The sequence below is a fragment of the Convolutriloba macropyga genome, chromosome 9, assembly GCF_964194025.1.
Source record: "Convolutriloba macropyga chromosome 9, txConMacr16.3, whole genome shotgun sequence".
Lineage (NCBI taxonomy): Eukaryota > Metazoa > Xenacoelomorpha > Acoela > Convolutidae > Convolutriloba > Convolutriloba macropyga.
In genome coordinates this window covers 16,892,687-16,912,095 of record NC_134476.1, presented here as the reverse complement: position 1 = coordinate 16,912,095, position 19,409 = coordinate 16,892,687, and the positions used below count along the sequence as shown (strand labels likewise).

The following is a 19,409-nucleotide window of genomic DNA, read 5'->3' as shown; positions in this document are numbered from 1 at the left end:
TAGCATAGATCTTACATAAATTCAACGCATTCAACGCCAATCTTACATAATTTTCCGTTGAATTTTGGCGTAGATCTTACATATTTAGCGTTGAATTTTAGCGTAGATCTTACGTATTTAGCGTTGAATTTAGCGTAGATCTTACATAAATTCAACGCATTCAACGCCAATCTTACATAATTTTGCGTTGAATTTTGGCGTAGATCTTACATATTTAGCGTTGAATTTTAGTGTAGATCTTACATATTTAGCGTTGAATTTAGCGTAGATCTCACATAAATTCAACGCATTCAACGCCAATCTTACATATTTTGCGTTGCAGTTTGGCGTAGATCTTACAAATTTAGCGTTGAATTTTGGCGTAGATCTTACATATTTAGCGTTAAATTTTAGCGTAGATCTTACATATTTAGCGTTGAATTTAGCGTAGATCTTACATATTTAGCGTTGAATTTTAGCGTAGATCTTACATATTTAGCGTTGAATTTAGCGTAGATCTTACATAAATTCAACGCATTCAACGCCAATCTTACATAATTTTCCGTTGAATTTTGGCGTAGATCTTACATATTTAGCGTTGAATTTTAGCGTAGATCTTACGTATTTAGCGTTGAATTTAGCGTAGATCTTACATAAATTCAACGCATTCAACGCCAATCTTACATAATTTTCCGTTGAATTTTGGCGTAGATCTTACATATTTAGCGTTGAATTTTAGCGTAGATCTTACGTATTTAGCGTTGAATTTAGCGTAGATCTTACATAAATTCAACGCATTCAACGCCAATCTTACATAATTTTGCGTTGAATTTTGGCGTAGATCTTACATATTTAGCGTTGAATTTTAGTGTAGATCTTACATATTTAGCGTTGAATTTAGCGTAGATCTCACATAAATTCAACGCATTCAACGCCAATCTTACATATTTTGCGTTGCAGTTTGGCGTAGATCTTACAAATTTAGCGTTGAATTTTGGCGTAGATCTTACATATTTAGCGTTAAATTTTAGCGTAGATCTTACATATTTAGCGTTGAATTTAGCGTAGATCTTACATAAATTCAACGCTTTCAACACCAATCTTACATATTTTGCGTAGAATTTTGGCTTAGATCTTACAAATTTAAGGTTGAATTTTTTGAATTCCATTTCAGACCACTTAAAGATTTCAAAAGTTTTTCAAGTGTTTTTTCAAAAAGTCAATTTTTTCACTGTTTCGATCCCTATGCTTCAAAGGTGAGAAAAGCGAAGTCAGCAAAAAACCACTTTTTAGTGCTCTTTTATAGTGCAAAATCCTTGAGAGACCATTTTACAATTTCAAAACTTTTCCAAGTTTTTTTTTCGAAAAATCAATTTCACTGTTTCGACCCCTATGCTGCAAAGGTGAGAAATGTGAAGTCAGAGAAAAATCATCTTTTAGTGCTCTTTTATAGTGCAAAATCCAATTGACACCATTTTACGGTTTCAAATTTTTCAAGTTTTTTTTCAAAAAGTTAATATTTTAACTGTTTCATTCCTATACTGCACAGGTGAGAAAAATCACTTTTTAGTGCTCTTTTTTAGTGCAAAATCCGTTTCAGACCATTTTACGATTTCAAAACTTTTTCAAGTTTTTTTTTCGAAAATTTAATTTTTTTCACTGTTTCGAACCCTATACTCCAAAGGTGAGTAACAAGAAGTCAGAAAAAATCTTTTTTAATGCTCTTTTATAGTGCAAAATCCAATTCAGACCATTTGAAGATTTCAAATTTTTCAAGTTTTTTTTTCGAAAAATTAATTTTTTTACTGTTTCGACCCCTATACAGCACAATTGAGAAAAATGAAGTCAGCAAAAAATAACCATTTGCTCTCTTACGGTGCAAAAACCATTTCAGACCATTTTAGGAATTCAAATTTTTTTCAAAACTTAAAAAAAAATTTAAACTTTTCCTAGTACTTCTCACATGATAAATGCGTTGAATACGTTGAAATTATGTAAGATCTCGGCTAAATTCAACGAAAAATATGTAAAATCTAGGCTAAATTCAACGAAATATATGCAAGTTTTACGCTAAATTCAATGCAAAATTTGTAAGGTCTACGCTAAAATCAACGCAAAATATGTAAGATCTACGCTAAATTCAACGCAAAATATGTAAGATCTACGCTTTATAAGGATTTCGGCTCTTAAGGAAACCAAGGTACGGTGGCGCAATGGTAGAAGAGGCGACAAGTAAACAGGAGGTCAGTGGTTCGAGTCCTATACCCAGAGTTCTACGCGTTGATTTTTTGTAAGATCAACGCTAAATTCAACGCAAAAATATGTAAGATCTACGCTAAATTCAACGCTAAATATGTAAGATCTACGCTAAATTCAACGCTAAATATGTAAGATCTACGCTAAATTCAACGCTAAATATGTAAGATCAGCGGCAACTAGCGTTGACAAGTCGGAAAATTCACCGCCATTTCTTACATAATTTTGCGCTGAATGCGTTGAATTTTTGTCTTTAAATTCAACGCATTCAACGCAAAATTATGTAAGAAAATTGCGGTGAATTTTCCGACTTGTCAACGCTAGTTGCCGCTGATCTTACATAATTTTGGCCAAATTCCTCGGCCCGGGCAGTAGCATGCGAATAAGTTACCTTTTGAAATCCACTTGGAAGTTAATTTCATTTCCTTCTCTAGCTATAGAACCCTCTCTTCATTATCGATGATGGCACGCATCAGTACATTTTTATACAAGCTGGTGAACTTTTGGCTTTAACAGCGTGGGCCTTGTACTCAAGTATTCGAACGGTTTTATTAGTTTTCAATCTCCAAGAAATCTGATGCAACTTTTTTTCTGTCAAAGATTATGAACTAACAATGATTGGTTATTGACTTTCAGCGCTATTGGTCCTTCAGTCAACACATGCCTTAAATGAGATGCATTTACTTTCAGCTTGTTGTTTAGGCTTATTACATTTTGTTTTGATGCAGCATTGCAAGCAAGGGGTTCAATTCCGGATGGTGTAGTAAGCACGGTTCTTTTCAGAATTTTGTTGAAGGAGTCAAAAAATCTCAATGACCTTAAAAATCTCAATGACCTTCAATGAGCGGTTGCGCTTAGCTTAAACGTTTTAGAACTTCGTTGCGCTTCAAACATTCTCTATTTAAAACATTACAGCTTACGTTTTTTTTCGAACTTTATCTTTCATTTAAAATCAAATATTGTTGTGTTAATTGATAATGGATGTCAACATTGAAAACGTTATCAACCAAATACCTGAGGAATCAACGAGGGCTGCTATCAGGACAGTTGAGGAGATGGTTAGGGCTCAAAAAGAAGAAACCAACAAGCAACTAGCTGAAGTTTGGGACTTCATTTCTGCAATTGATTTCAGGTTAAGGCATCAAGAAAGGTATCTGAGCAAGGATTCAATTATAATTGATAACCCACCCTTTGATGCGCGAAATCCGGATAGTTTTCTCAAGGAACTGTTGGTTTTTTTGAATCGACTATACAAAAAAGATGACGTACAAATAACTGAAACCCGATTAAAGGCTTTTCATATTCTACCGGGACCAGGACCTTTGCTAAACAATCTGATGCCATCAATCATTGTAAAATTTGTGCATTTCAATGACAAGATTGAAATTTACAAAAACAGAAGAATGCTCAAAACTCTGAAAAACGACCTAAATGGAAAAAACATATGGATGAAAGAGCGATTGCCACCATTGGATATGTTTATCAAGAAACTTGCTGAGAATAAAAACTTAATTACTGTGACTAACAACTGTCAGGTTTCAGTTTTATGTAAAGGCACTAATGGAAATAACAAGTACGTGAAAGTAAATGATGCAATTGATCTCGAAAAGCTGCAAAATCCTGTCATGGCAAATAGGGATAGAACAGGCGCAAATGCAATTGCACTAAAAAACACTCAAAAACGCATGCATCGAGAAATATTGACTGAATGAGGAACGAGTATTAAGACTATATGCGTCCTTGTCACCTGAGCAAAAAAAATGATGGGAGAAAAATTGGGTGCTGAGTAAATGTTTATACAATGTTTGCCTTGTGTTAACATATAATTGATGATAGCTTTAATTGTTGTCCTCGTGTTACTGAGTTGTGTAATCCTAAACTTTTCGTTTGATGGATCATATAAATTCTATAGAACTAAATATTTTCTGTTGTCTCGGAGCAAAATATGAAAATTAGGAAAAGGTAAAAAAAAAGAAAACCTCATATTTCATACTATTTTTGTTAGTTGAACATTCAATTGAGCTAGGCATAAAAAACACTTGCAATTAAACTGGATAGTTTTTAACTTTTTTTTATCTGTCTGTGATTTTGTTTGGTAGAAGACGGATTCATAGGTAAAAAACAAATACTGCGACTTCCGCGGTAAAATGTTCTTTCTATTGCTCGTTAGAAAAAACTAAAAGCCAGTCCATTTGGTCTTGCGACTTTCGCGAGAATCCAGAACGGCAAACCCTTATTGAAATCAGTTACTATAAACAGCTACTGCGACTTCCGCAGTCTGCTAGCATTTTTTTCAAAAAAAAGAAGTAACCAGATTTTTTCATTAAACTTATTAAGTGAAATGATAACAAACCTTAAAAATTGAAGAACGTAAATCTTCATCAAATCTCAGCGCGCAAAGATTCTTAATGCTCATGGAGTTTACAATTTTTCTTCAAAATGTACGATCGATACACAAAAACTTTGAACTGCTAGAAGTTTTGATTGAAAGTGTACAATCCAAACCTACTGTTATAGCTCTCACTGAAACATGGTGCAAAGAAAATTGTTCACCAAATGCATACAATTTAAATGGGTATGGAAAATTGCTTCGATGTGACAGAGAAACGAGAGGAGGGGGTGTAGCTCTTTATGTTGGTAATAAGTATGAAAGTAAAGAAGTAAGGAAAACAACAAACAAACATGTACAAGTTTTGACCACGCAATTGCACTCAGAGAAAGAGAGAATTTATGTGAGTGTAATTTATAAGGCACCCAATTACGCAATTGATAATTTTGTAGAAGTACTAGATACTCATTTTACTGATCTAAATACTCTTGATTATACACACATGGTTTGTGGTGATTTTAACGTAGACATGTTAATATCAAGTCGAAACGCTGAAAAAGTTTGCGATTATTTTCGTTTACTAGGTCTGGAACTTAGTTTTAATCAGGGTTTTTGTACTCGTGAAACGAGACAATCTAAAACAGCAATTGACTTGTTTTTTTCAAACATTGAAAGTGAAACTAAAATTATCAAAAGCGACTTAACTGACCACTATACTGTTATCTTTACTTCTCAAAAATTGTTTTTGGAAGTAAATAAAGAAAAAACCTTCGTTTTGAATCAGCTACACAAACTGTCTGACGAGGAAGTTAGAATAGATGTCAATTTTGAAGTTTTCAAAAACTGCAGAAAAATAAAAAATGATTTGGAATCTGTAGCAATTGATGAGTGTTTTTCTTTAATTCAAGAAATTGTTTATGAAGCGAAGGAAAAAAATATTCCCGCTAAGGAAGTAACCACTAACAATTTTAAAAGGGATAAACAATGGGTCAACAATCATGTGAAGAATTTAGCTGCAAAGAAACCTAAACTTTGGCAGAAATACATTGCAACAGGCAGAGCGGAAGTGAAAGAACAACATCGTGTGCTGAGTAATAGACTTAAAGCTCTATGCAGGTTGCTAAAAACAAACTTTTTTGAGCAAAAAGTAAGCAGTCAGAAAAACTCGAAAACACTTTTTACCTTAGTGAAAGATATCAAAGAAGAAAAACAAAACCATATTTGCCAGGTTGATGTGGATAAGTTGAATTATTTTTTTGGTACTATTGGCAGAGAATTAGAAAAACGTCACAAAGAAGTTGATTACCTGAAGACAGTGAAAACCATTCAAAGCAGTATAGTTCTCGAAAAGACGTCAAGCACAGAAGTTTTCAATATCATTAAAAATTTGGAAAGCAAAAAATCAACTGATTGCTACAAATTAAGTAATGTTCTCCTAAAGTCAGTAAATCATGCAGTTTGTGAACCACTAACAATTTTATTCAACAGATGCTTACAACAGCATTATTTTCCAAAATGCTTAAAAGTAGCAAAAGTTTTCCCTCTCTACAAAACCAAAGGCAACAAATTGGATCCATCGAACTATAGACCTATATCACTATTGCCAGTCTTCGGGAAAGTTCTTGAAAAAATATTATACAGAAGATTTATTGGTTTTCTTATAAAATATGACGTTTTATCAAACGAACAATTTGGGTTTCAATCAAAGAAAAGTACAATTGATGCTGTAATGGAAGTTTTTGAATATTTAAGGAATAACATGAGTAAACAAGAACCGACGTGCTGTGCTTTCATTGATCTGACAAAGGCTTTTGATACAGTGAATCACAGTTACCTACTAACCAAATGTTACAAATATGGATTGCGCGGACCTGCTCACAACATTTTGAAGTCTTTTCTAGAAGATAGGAAACAATATGTTGAAATTGGAAATAAGAAATCGGATAAACTACTGGTAAACTGTGGCGTCCCACAAGGCTCAGTACTGGGTCCTCTACTGTTTTTGATATATATTAACGACCTTCCATCAGTTTGCAATGATAACAAAGTAACCTTATTTGCTGATGACACTAACATTTATGGATCGCTAAAAAATGGAAACGAAAACTACAAAAATTGCCTAACAAGAGTTTTTGAATGGATGACAGCAAACAAATTAACAATTAATGATGAAAAATTGTCTTTAATGATGACCAATGAAAAGAACACATGTGATCATCTAGAAATACTTAACCACAAATTGAAGATTAGTGAAAATTTGAAATATTTAGGGGTTTATTTAGACAACCAGCTAAACTTTAAGGAACACATTAAACAAGTTAAGATCAAATTAACTCAAGTCTCAGCCGCTATGTTCCAATTCAAAAAATTTTTTCGACGACCAACACTTGTGAAGTTATATAAAACTTATGTCCAGCCCTTTGTGCAATATGGTGTCTTAGTTTACGGCTGTGGCAACAAGACAGATCTTAAGGAAATTGATTGGGCACAAAACAGGATATTACGGTTAATTTTCTCATTAAAAAAGGGGGTTGATTTGTCAGAAATTAGGCAGAACTTCAAAATCTTCTCAGTTTTTGAGCTCCATGTATATGAGCTATTGAAACAACTAGTAAAAAACATAAGTATGTCAGAAGCAAATAATTTAAAAACGCGAATAATATCGGATTACGAATTAAATGCAGTACTTTCAACAGAACATAGAATTAAGAAATTGAAAACAATAAACAAAAACACTACACATGTAAGAAAATCAATAACTGAACGTGTAAGAAATCTTTTCAACATAATCGCAAGACTTGATTTTTCATTTATTCAAGAAATTGTAATTTTAAAAACAGAAGGAACGGAATGTTTCTTACATATGTTTCGAGATAATTATATTTTACTAAATAAAGAATTATTGAATGCATTTTGGTGAAAAAAAATAGGCTTAGTTGACAATTCCTATATATATATTAAAACTTGAATATGCAGTCAGTCTTTACACTAGCTAGTTCATATTTTGCTCTGGAGGCACCACTTGACAGGCCAACGGCCTTTTTGGTGCTCTCTCTCTCGAATGATCACAATTTGTTGTTACGAAAGAAGTTGTTTTGTATAATGTCTGTATTTGATCATTCAGAAAAATTCATTATTATTATTATTATTTTTGAAAGGGCCTCAAAATTCTGACTCCTTCAAAAGTATCGGCATTTTTAATTCTAGATGTTTATGCGAAATTTCAAATTTTCGTCCTCTTTGTATTGTTGCTGAGTTATTAGAACCAGAGTTTCGCTGAATTTTGAAACACTTCGGTTTGACCTTAACCATAAACTACACTTGGTGGTGTTAAAAAATATTCTATCGGCTTTGGCCTTTTTAAAACAACACAATATCGAATAATTATTGGTCTACTTACTATCAGACACCTTGCAAAACTAATGATTGGACCTTTTCTCAAAATTTGTCCCCCTATCAATCTTTCCTGTCTTTGTTCCAATACAAGATCAAGTTCCGCACCTTAACCTATCATGTTTCCATTAGACAAATTGCAGACTATTGTTTAGAATTTTGTGCGCTCGAAGAGTTTTCCAGATCATGTAATTTGAGCGTGCGATGCTCAGGTCCGCTCAAAGAAGATCTGATAAGATCAGAGGTTATTTCGGGCGGACCAACTCAATCATGTCAACAACACCTGGGTCGAGGTTTGGTCAAAACGTATTGTAAGATTAGCTATGAATAGCGGTGAAAAGCTCCCGCATCTTTTCACCGCAAAGCTCCCGCATCTTTTAGCGTGGATTGAAAGAATTTTTGCGGGTTCTAGCGGTGGAAATTTTTTTTTCGCCGCATTCACCAGATTTCTTACAAAAAAGAAACTCCCGTACACGGGTTCGAACCTTATACCTCCTGAATGTAAGCCACCTCTTATTCCTCTGAGCCATCTGTCGCTTATTTCAATGATATTTCCTGTGATTTTAACATAAGCGTTGAAATTAGCGCCGTGAATATTTGTAAGAATTGCAATTTTAGCGGTGAAAAAATTTTTTTCACCGCATTCTAATGGTATAGCGCTGAAAAAATTTTATTCACCCGCATTCTGCTGGTAGCGGTGAATAATTCTTTCACCGCTTAAAAGTTTTTTTACCGCATTCATCGCATTGAACGCAAATCTTACACTTTTACACAAATTCTACATCCTTTAGAGCGCCGGAGTTTACCTGTCACTTTAAGATCATTAAAGTTGAGATCGATAGATCAGATGGGATTTCGAAATTCGACAAAAAATAAGATAACAACAAAAATAACTTGCCCAACGGATACGATCAAGATAACGTTATACACATTCTCGTAATCATATTTAGAAATTACAACCACCCATGTTCAGAACACATGGTATATGAAAAGCTAAAGTGCGGCAAAGAAAGCGATATAAAAAACTATGATTGACCCAACTATTGTATTTAGAGGCTTCATCGAGATCTTAGAGAATAGCTGGATTTAAGCATATAATAAGAATAATAATAAATTGTTCGTAGTGCCGTTGTCATAAAATATTAGCAACAAAATACATACATTGTACAAATACAATCGGTTACAATTGGTGACACTACAAGGTCGCCATTGAACCTATCTGGTTTGTTTTTAGGCGCCTCACGGAAGAGTTGTGTAATTTTAGTTTAAATAATAATAAAAAAATTTAAAAATGAAAAGTTGTCCTTTCCAGTAGAGATTAACTAAAGAAATTGTGTTTGTAGCTATCAAAAATTTCTCTCTAATGAGCATAAAAGAGTCTGTCTAGCAGGTCCTGGTTACCAGTTATATAAAGATTCAAAAATGTATGGCGAAATTCTTGTATGTTTGCCTTTTTCATTGTTCTGACATCTTGAATAAAAGAGTTTTTATAATTCAATGCCATTTTAAGCATCCCAAGAACTGTACATTTCAAAAAATTACTATCGAATCTTTATCTGCTAATTTTTACAAACTATCCACGATTTCTTTTTTTCATGATATCATTAAGGTCCGAGTCCGCTATTATGGTTGAAAAAACTTCACTTAGGGGTTGCTTTTTTATTAGCTTTACTAATAGTTTCAATATTTCAAAAGGATGTAACTCTGATGCGTTGCTTATTAAATTGTGAACTCGTATTCGCTCGATTGACTAGTACTTAGGCTTCCAGAAAATAATTTTTAAAATTCTTTTAATTAATAAGTTGATTGGTTTTAAAAAATTTTCGTTAGTAGATCCGCAGATCAAAATTCTGTATTGTACTACCGGTTTGACATAAATTTTAAAAATTTTAAGAAGCCGTGTTCTTGTAAAAATAAGGCGTAATCGGTAAAAAATGGGAACAAAATTTTAAAAGCTTCTCTTTGACGTAGTTAATTTGATCTTTAAATTTCAACTGGTCTTCTATTATTAATCCTAGAGACCTAAAAGAGCTGGTTTGTTCAATTTCCGCTCGGATAATTTTTGTTTTGTGCTGTTTTTTGATTGCGTTCTTTTCCAAACACCATGTGTTGTGTTTTTGTTGTTTTAATTGTCAGCTTGTTTTTCTGAAACCAATTCGAAACTGCGGCTAGTGCGGCATCGTTATTTTGTTCCTACAATCTCAATACTACCTTTATTAGAAACAACTGTATCGTCAGCATAAAGTATAGTTTGGTTCTCTATTGACTTTAGAGTTGGAGTGTCGTTTAGGTAGATAATGAAAAGCAGTGGACCGAGAATTGATCCTTGTGGGACTCCACATTTAACGCTTTTCTTTTCAGATTCAAATTTTTCTATTTTAATATATTGGAGTCGGTCTTTCAGATAGGATTCAAGCATTTTCAGCACCGTTCCTCGAAGTCCGTAGTGCTCACACTTTTTCAGCAGTAGCTCATGGCTCACTGTATGAAAAGCTTTTTTTAGATCAATAAAAGTGCATTTATTTAAGTTTTTTGATTTCAACCAGTTTGCTCTAAATACTTCAGTTAAGGATGCTATGACGTCAAGAGTACTTAATTTGCTTCAAAAACCAAATTGATTTTTTGAAAATACGTTGTTTTTGCTCAAAAACTTATAAATTCTTTTATATAAAAGTTTTTCAAATGGTTTGCAAATGGCTGGAAGAAGTGAGATTGGTCTGTAGTTTGTGGGTTTGCTACGATCACCGCTTTTGAAAAAAGGCACAATTCTGGCTATTTTCAGGCACTGTGGGAATACGCCAAAATTTAAACACTCATTATATAATGTTTCAAGTAGTGGACTAACTGCCCAAGATATTTTTTTGAGAAAAAAGTAGTTTATGTTGTGGCAGTCTAAACTAAACTTTGATGGAAGCACTCGCAGTGTGTCAATGATTTCAGAACTGGTTATTGGGAAACAGAACATTGTATTTGTGTTAGTTTCGATTTCATACTTCTGCTTTGTATCAAACGCTTTTGCTAGCTCTACTCCAATGTTTGTGAAAAAAGTGTTAAAGGTTTCCATGTTTTCTACTATTTGTTTATTGTGGTGAGTCGTTAAAGTTTTGCCCGATGTTTCATTGAAGACATTGAAGAACTTCCTTTTGCTATTGGCTGCTTCTTTTTCGATCTTATTTTGGTAAAAATGTCTTAGTTTTCGTTTGATTAGATTTCTGACAAGTTTGCATTGAGCCTTGTAATCATTTTGCGAAACATTATTATCTGGGTTTTGTAAACACAATTTTCTTAGGAACATTTTTTTTGCCGCAGCATTTTTCACCTGATTATCTATCCATTTTTATTGTACTCCTGTTTTAGTTGAACTTATTATTAGTAGACTTTCGTCTAGGGTTTTAATCAAAGTTTCATGCAGTTTTTCAAAAGCCTTATCGGGGGACCATTCACTACCATTACAAGTAATTATTTTTAATTTGTCCATCAAGATGTTGTTGAGGTCTTCGACAAATTTACGATTCTCTAATTCGACCCATTTTCTTGTAAACTTTTCGTGCCTATTGAACGAGTTTTCAAGAGATTGTTCAAATGTTAGTGTTACTGTAAGATGGTCTGAAATGCCGGAATCAGTAGTGTGGACAGAAGACAGAGTGTTTGAAAAAAACGCATCCAGTGGTTATTTCGTGCTCGAGGTTTCGCGTGTTGGATCAATGCTTTCAACTATAGAGAGCTTATTTCTTGCCAGCAAAGTGACTATTTTCCGGCAGTTTGCACTGTTAACCAAAAAGTTAATGTTGAAGTCTCCGCATAGTATATGCTTATCTTCAGGATCAATTGGTAAGGTATCTAAGAAATTTTCTAGCCTTTGAAAATTCACATCGTTTTGTCTTCTAGGTGGAATATAAATACAAGTAATAATCAAATAATGTTGCTTATCTGCTTTGATTTTTATTGTAAGAGCCTGCATATCGTTGTGATCACATTTTTTCACTTCAACAAAATCCAAGTCGTTCATTACAAAAATTTCTACTCCACCACGTCTTTTCCTTCTCTCACAGCTGCAAAGTTTTTGGTATTCTTTCAATGAGAATTGTGACGTTTTGTAGTGGTTCTTAAGCCAAGTTTCTGTCAGGCAAAGTGCTATAGGTTTAGATTTTGATGTTTCTAAGTGAATGTTTAGCAGATCAAAGTTTTTCTGAAGGGAACGCATGTTCTGTAGATTGATAGTTTGCTTATTTAAAATCATCTGTTTGTAAAAGTTTGGGGAATGTAATAAAGAAATAACCAAATTAATATGACCGACAGTTGAACCACCTGTCTTCAGCTCGACTTAATTTCAATCCTGTTTATTACTCGACTTATGCTTTTAACGTGGTGCCCAAATGTTTTTGGGTTTAAAGTTCTCTGAATGATATAACATAACTAACTAGTGTGATACTTCAAGGGTTTCCTTGTTGAAGAAATTTTTAATCAAAGCAAAGATATCTGAGCTTCACCAAACGGGAAATGTGAATAAAGTTATTTCGAAAACAGTGGAAAAGTTTTATTGAGCCAAACAAATGGGCCAGTCGGATTTGTCAACGTAAATCATACCATAAGATACAACACTACTGAAGTTCAAAGGCAGAAAAAATGCATCGTAATAATTATCGCAATGCATAATTGCAAAAATGCATCGCAGAATAAAAATAGAGGAAAAGTGGCCTGAAATTTTTGACCCCTGTTCGCTCGAGGCCGAGTTATTTTTCCAAATAAGAGTAATCTTCCAATAACTGACCTTAAAGTTAATGTTTTTTAACAGAAAAAAGATAAATGATATTTTTCATATACAGAGTTCATTGCAAATCTTAGCGCTTTAACACAACATTGAAAATGTATGTAACAAAACAACTGAGTGTGAAAAAAAATTATTCCTGTTAGGAATTCAGAGCCTTCAGTCCAGACGTTCCAATTCGTTCCGAATGTGAAAAAATATCTTCATTCACCTGAAAGAAGTGAACGTAAGCTAATGGGAATAACTCAGAAACAAAACAAGTCAGTACAGTATTTGTTCCCGGGTCGCCATCTCTTAGTAGTACTCAAGGAACATGTATGAATTCAAACAAATCATAACGTATTTCCTAGTTCGATCCCTGTACGACTACTAAAAAAATCATACGTGATCCTTGTATGAAACCAAAGAAATTGTAAGTGTTCGATAATACTGCTCCGAGATCGCAAGCATTCAAAAACCGATAACTGACCAATCGAAACTGCCGAAAACCGAAATGAGACTTGTACGAAATTAAAGAAATCATAAGTTGTAGATAATACTGCCCGTAGATCGCGAGCATATTATGTTTCTATGACAACCAAGAAATCATATATGATTTACTTATGACTACCAAGAATTCATACAAACGATGGATGACCTAGTATGATTACTTAGAACCAAAAATGACTTAGTACAAAATCAAAAAAAGTTGTATGATCGGTGACCCGGAATTTGAAAAATTTGAAGAACATCTATCACAAAAGTAAAAAAAATAATTTGAATTCCAAAGAGATGTTACATTTCTGGAGAAGATCGCTGAAGCAATCCCTTTCAATTTTGCAAAATGGAGCCACGCATAGGGCCACGCTAATTTGTGTATATACAGCTTCCTCAGTTTTTCATATACACAAACATAGACCCTTATTTGCAAAAACTGGTTAACTAAAAAAACATGACATACATGCACTTTAAAAAATGATTAACCAATTTTTTTTTGAAAATTGAGTCAGTCGATAGTTTCGTAAGAAAAAAAATATTCGAACGATTAACAAACGAATACAACAAATTTTGTATTTGTTTGTTTGGGTTTCATTACAAAAACAATGGCATGTATTTACCACTGGGTCTGGAAATTTCACAAACCACTGGAAAAACATCACAATCACCAAAAAAATTGACAACAGTACAAAAATGTTGATTATTTTCTACAAAGATACTTAGATATGGATATGAAAAAGATTCTTGAAGGTAATTTAAAAAAACACATTAAAGATAATTGGACTTTTTTTTAAGGGGACGTTAAGTGGAAACACTAAAATTGATCAAATGTTGTTCAATGAAAGCATCTTCTTTTATGTTGAGCCGTTGCGGAAATAACTCTCCAAACCACAACGTTTCAATGTAAATCTGTAATTAAAAAACGATGGAACCAAGTTACGTTATATGGAGATTTTGGTCAATCGTGTGAGAGGTTAAGTTTTTTTGTAATTTGCACAATCAGTATAAGTAAAAAAAGAAGAGTTGAGACTATGTAATGGAAAAAAACAACCTTGGTTGAATCATGTTTAGATTTAGTCAAAATATTCATCATTCATTGACAATGTAAAATGAGACTTAAAATACAGTAATAGATAATTTTTTGGATAATTTTTATTGCAAAAACTAGTGTTATGTGGCAGAGGGTTGATGCTAAAGGTACCAAAAAATTTTGATTTAGATTTTTGACATTGGTTGTGTCCAACACTGTCTGATTCAAAATGATTTTCCAAAAACTGTTTAACCGTTTTTGTAGAAAAATGGTAACCATAAAACGAACTATGAAAATTTTCTATGGCTTTTCACAGTAAGTAAGGTACAATTACAACTCAGCATTTGAATTGCAACATATCGTGCCCAAAAATGTACTGCAAGTGGACTTTTGGAATGTTTATGAGTCAAACTCGAAAATTTTGATGATTGTTGTTTAAATAGAAAGTATCCCATAAAATCCATCTATGGCGAACTATGTTTGGTAAATTTCTCTTACGATGAAGAGCCCGAGAGAGGCTCAAAATAAAAATGCCAGATTTCTATTCTTTACTGTTTCTAATAAATTACTAGAGCACCGAGTACTTAAAACACTGAGTTAGTTTAAGATAGAAAAAACCTTATAAGAAACCAAGACGTGTAGTCGAATAGAAAATGATTCTGAAAGGCAATATTCCACCTGAGTGGAACTTTAATTGGTTCGGCTGACAATTTCTTTATAAGAATTTATCTTGAATACTTCGAAGATTTGTCCTGAGAAACGCTGAATCAATCTAAAACTACCAGAAGTTACATCTCATAGCATTTCATTAATGACTCATTATATTTCAATTTTGCTCAACACTGAATCCCATTATATTCAGATTAATAAATCTGACTGACTGAGCTTTGCATCAGCATAAAATTAATGATGACGTTCTGAATGCTCTGAACGAATTTTAGAAACAATAGCGTTCTGCTGTTTCACTGAGTACTCTGACAATTACTGCAACATGTTGCTGTATGCGCGTAGCAATTCCGTAATGAATATTATGAAATTTTCGAAAATCCACGATGTGTACAAAATGACCGCCCCCCCCCCCCCGAAACCAGCCGTCTTCTTCAAAGTGGTTCATTTATATCTTTGGAGTAAAGCAGTGTAGATTTGTGGAGGTTGGTGGAGGTCAGTGGAGGTCGGTGGCTGAGGTCGGTGGAGGTCAGTGGAGGTCGATGTGTGAGTCAGAATTAGTTGTGGTGTAGTAGTATAAGTATTAGTAGTATTTGTAGTAGGAGTAGTAGTAGACGCTTCGGGATTTCGCCCGTGGGTTTTCAATCCCAGAGTTTATCAGTCCGTTTCAAATTAATTCTTTCCAGTGTCTGAACAGTAGACTAAATGCTCTTTATATTTTGTGTATTTCAGATTTGATTGAGAGTTGTTTTGTCCCTTTGTTGCCGATTGATTTTGTTGTTTGATTGAGTTGTTGCGAATAAATTTGTTTATTAAAATGGCAGATTCAACAATCGAATTTTCTATTAAGGAGTGAGTTTGTAATTGCGAGTCATCTGTGCTTCTTGCTATAACCCACGCAAACAAAAAGCCACGCAGACACCAATAGGAGCAGGTGAAAAGTTTTAAGTGCTAGTTTTGTGACTATGTGCCTCATTGATACACGTTTGATCTCCTTGTTTGATCTCTTGGAGACACCTTGTTTGATCTCTTGGAGGCTTTTTATTTACCTGCAACACGATCCGCGGCTGCCAAAATAAAGTGGAAGCCGGTGGAGGTCTGTGGATGACTTTAAAGAGTTGTGATGACTTGCGGCTGCCAAAACATACAAAGGAGGTCAGTGGAGGTCGTTGGATGATGTTGGATTGTTTTGATTCTAAACTGCATCAAACTTTATTATTTAAACTCAGTATTAAACTTTGATTCAATTTATTAAGTTCTTCATTAATTACTTCATTTAATCCAAATCGTGTAAAACCCCTTTTTTGTTAACTCGGCATGCTTTGTAAATTCTGCAATTAACTTTGTCACTTTTGTGTTTTCACAATGAGTAGTTATTTACACAGCCAAGTGAAAGCCTCTTTATTAAATATAATGTGAGATAAAGGTGAATAAATTACCACTCTTTGCTTAAAATAGAAGCGCTTGAGCTTGCCGCGCTGGAGTCACTATGTAGAAAAAAATGAAAGTGCAGACCGCCTGCTAAATAAACAGCAGAATATATGTCATCCTATTCAGATGAACAGCAGAATTCTTTTCATCCTATTCAGATGAACCGCAGAATATTATTCAACCCATTCAGAGTAACATTAGAAAATTTTTTCAAACGTTTTAGATAATCACCAGAACTGTTGATGAAAACTCATAGTGAACAGTCTATAATATGCCATAATCAGTGTTCTGTGCTTTCTGTAAAGGATCCCTGATTCATTTCCGAAGTGGACTGACTGGTAATTCAGGCTACGTAAATTGCAATTACAACAAAGCAATTACCTGTACGAGCTCAAAAACAAAACATTGGAAAGAAAATTAGGCATTTTTGGGGGCAGTGTTTGATAAAAAACACTCAACTGGTTTTTGCAACCAAGTCCAAATTAGTTGGTTTTGATATCTTCTTGATTGAGCGAAATAAAATGTGTTAATTTTTCTATCCGCCATTTTCAGTCGCGCGAAAGAACTGGTTTCTTAAGTTTTACACTACGTTTCGCATGCCAATATTTTCTTTTGATCATGAGTTAGAAGCAAAACAGCGCTGAGTCATAGTATCCCTAAGTAAGAATTATGGATAAACTCTTGAAACTCTGAATCGCGTACAGTTTATGCTATAAATGAGCTGGAATTTACTTTTCAACACAGTTCAGCACTTGTTGGCGCATTTCCTAATAAAATGTTTCAGAAAACAAGATCAAATTAAATGGAAATGATTTTATAATACAGTGCAAATAAACTTGAGTGTAATTCTTAAAAAGTTTCGCTTATAATTTTTTGTTATGATTGAACTCTGAGCTGAAAATGATGAAAATTTCTGCGCATTCGCCGCATTATAGCCTTTTCAGCTCTTTTATGTACTAATGAGAAATTTGCAGGCACAAACTTGAATAAATTTTTTATAGATTTCGCGGGCAAGAGTGCACAAAATTTTGGCGAGTGATTCAATCTAAGTCTGATCAGAGATCAACTCAGTCTGTCTCGCACGGTCCAGATCAAAAATCCATTTGATTAGGCCTCAGCTTGGAAGTCCTGGGCCTCAGTTTTTGTTTTACAAAATCAAAAAAAAATTAAGTCTTTTTTATTCAGCTGGCTGTGCTATCAGCGACCTTTGTTAAATTATTTTTTTATTGTGCTGAATTCTGAGCGCGCTTCCCAAAAATTTTAGTGCATTTAAGCGTATTATTATTAATTCATTGAACTCATTTCAACGTAATTAGTTTTTTTTCCTGGATTAATTGCATCCGGATCTTAAAAAATGACTTCTCTTCTATTTTAACCGGCTTTCATTTCAACGTTTATGTCGTAGCAAAACTCAAAAAACTCTTAAGCAGAACCACAGGAAATCTGGGTTTAACTGATGATATGTGGGTTTCAATCGCACAAACGTCTGATATAAGGCTACTACGAGCACAAAATCAGTTTTAATTTTGCAACACCTGATTTTTTGTATCGTTGAAGGCTGCAGAATTAACGGGAGTGGTGCTCTTGTATTCACAGGTGAAAAAATATGTTTTTTTTCCAATTTAAAGTCAATTTTTCTCGCTTCACTGAAAATCGTCAATGTGATCCCCGTAAATATGTAAAAAAAAAACGATAAAAAAACGATTTAATGAACCCTGAGCATACAATTAGAAAACCCTTGCAAAGACTTCGAAGATCATGGAACGAGCCAAGTCAAGAATTGCCAGATCATGCGAGATCTGACACAAAAAATAAGGACTTGCAGGAATTTTGAAATTCTAGGTGTCGGTTTCCAACAGCAGAAAAATGCGATGCAGCGGGGTTTCTTTTTTTTTGTTAGGCTCAAAGACTTCAAAGGGACCTTTTTGGGCTCTGAACTGTGGAGTTTTTAAAAATCTCAAGCACGGGTTGATAAAAAAGATGTGACTATTGCGAGACATAAAGTTGGTTTTCAAAGATCTGAGAGAAGTTGGTGTTGGAATCAAAGTTATGAAACCACAGAAAGCGTTCAGAAAGTCATTTCTGGGCTCTGAATCATTGCATATTGAAAACTTTCAATCAATGAAAAAAGACGCAAGCAAATATATGTTCCTAGCCAGTAAAAACGTAGGTGCACATAAATCTTGTGTGAATAATATGTAAATGCTTTTTGTTTTAAAGAGATTACATTTGAACAAACTTCTTAAGCACGTGGAAAAAAAGGTTCAAAAACAAAACAGAAGAAGACGCCATATCATGCCATGATATGAGAAACTCTGTTATGGGCCAAAAACAACAGATAAAATGTAGAATATTGGTAGTAGATTTTTCTAACTAAAGTTCGATTTCGCGTCGGGATTGGCAACTTAGATTTCTAATTTCAGTTGTGAAGAATGAATGACAATGTTTGAATTGCAACTGAACTATAGCAGTGAAATTAGGAGAATGAAAAGTATTTAAAATTTACTGCTCAAAAAGAAATAAAGATGATCATGAACTGATCACACAGAATGACAGGAACTTCAAAATCTTTACTTTATGAGCAGAGACAGTTTCCTGTCTAGCAAAAAGAACAAAAAAAGACAATATCAACTAAATTAGAAATAAAAGTGAAATTGATGCAAATGAATTGGATACGGTGAAGTGCCCATGTTATATTTTACCCTTTGCGAGAAAATGCACAATAATCACAATTAAAAAAAAACAGAAAAATAGCAATCTCACATCCGTTAAAAAATAGTAATACAAAAATTTTTCAAATAAACATATAAAATTTTCGGTTTCCAATTGGATGAAGTTTTTTAGTCATATTCATAATCTTCACAACATTTTGCTTCCTAGACTGCCTTTTTGTGTTCCATCGGAATAGTTACATGGGTTTTGCACGTCCATCTCTCATTTGGGGGAACATGTGTCGATAAATGCAGGTTCAGTTTCATGAAATGGTTCTTGATATCCTTGCTTCATAAGGATATTCTCCATAATAGTTTGTGTTTGTTGGCTTTGCAATTCCTGGATAGTAGGTTTACAGTCTGACGTTT

General features: G+C 33.7%; 1 protein-coding gene across 2 annotated transcripts in view; it reads left to right on the top strand.

The window, feature by feature from the left end:
* The window catches only part of LOC142345644 (cytochrome b5-like), a 287,355-nt gene that overhangs the window by 2,587 nt on the left and 265,359 nt on the right, over window positions 1-19,409 (top strand). Inside the window, exon 1 of one of the 2 annotated variants that reach the window (XM_075397806.1) lies at window positions 9,679-9,682. The exons of the other annotated variant lie outside the window; for it this stretch is intronic. The gene's annotated coding sequence lies outside the window, so the exon portion shown is untranslated. Of the gene's footprint in view, window positions 1-9,678; window positions 9,683-19,409 lie in introns of those variants that run through there. 2 annotated transcript variants of the gene reach the window in all.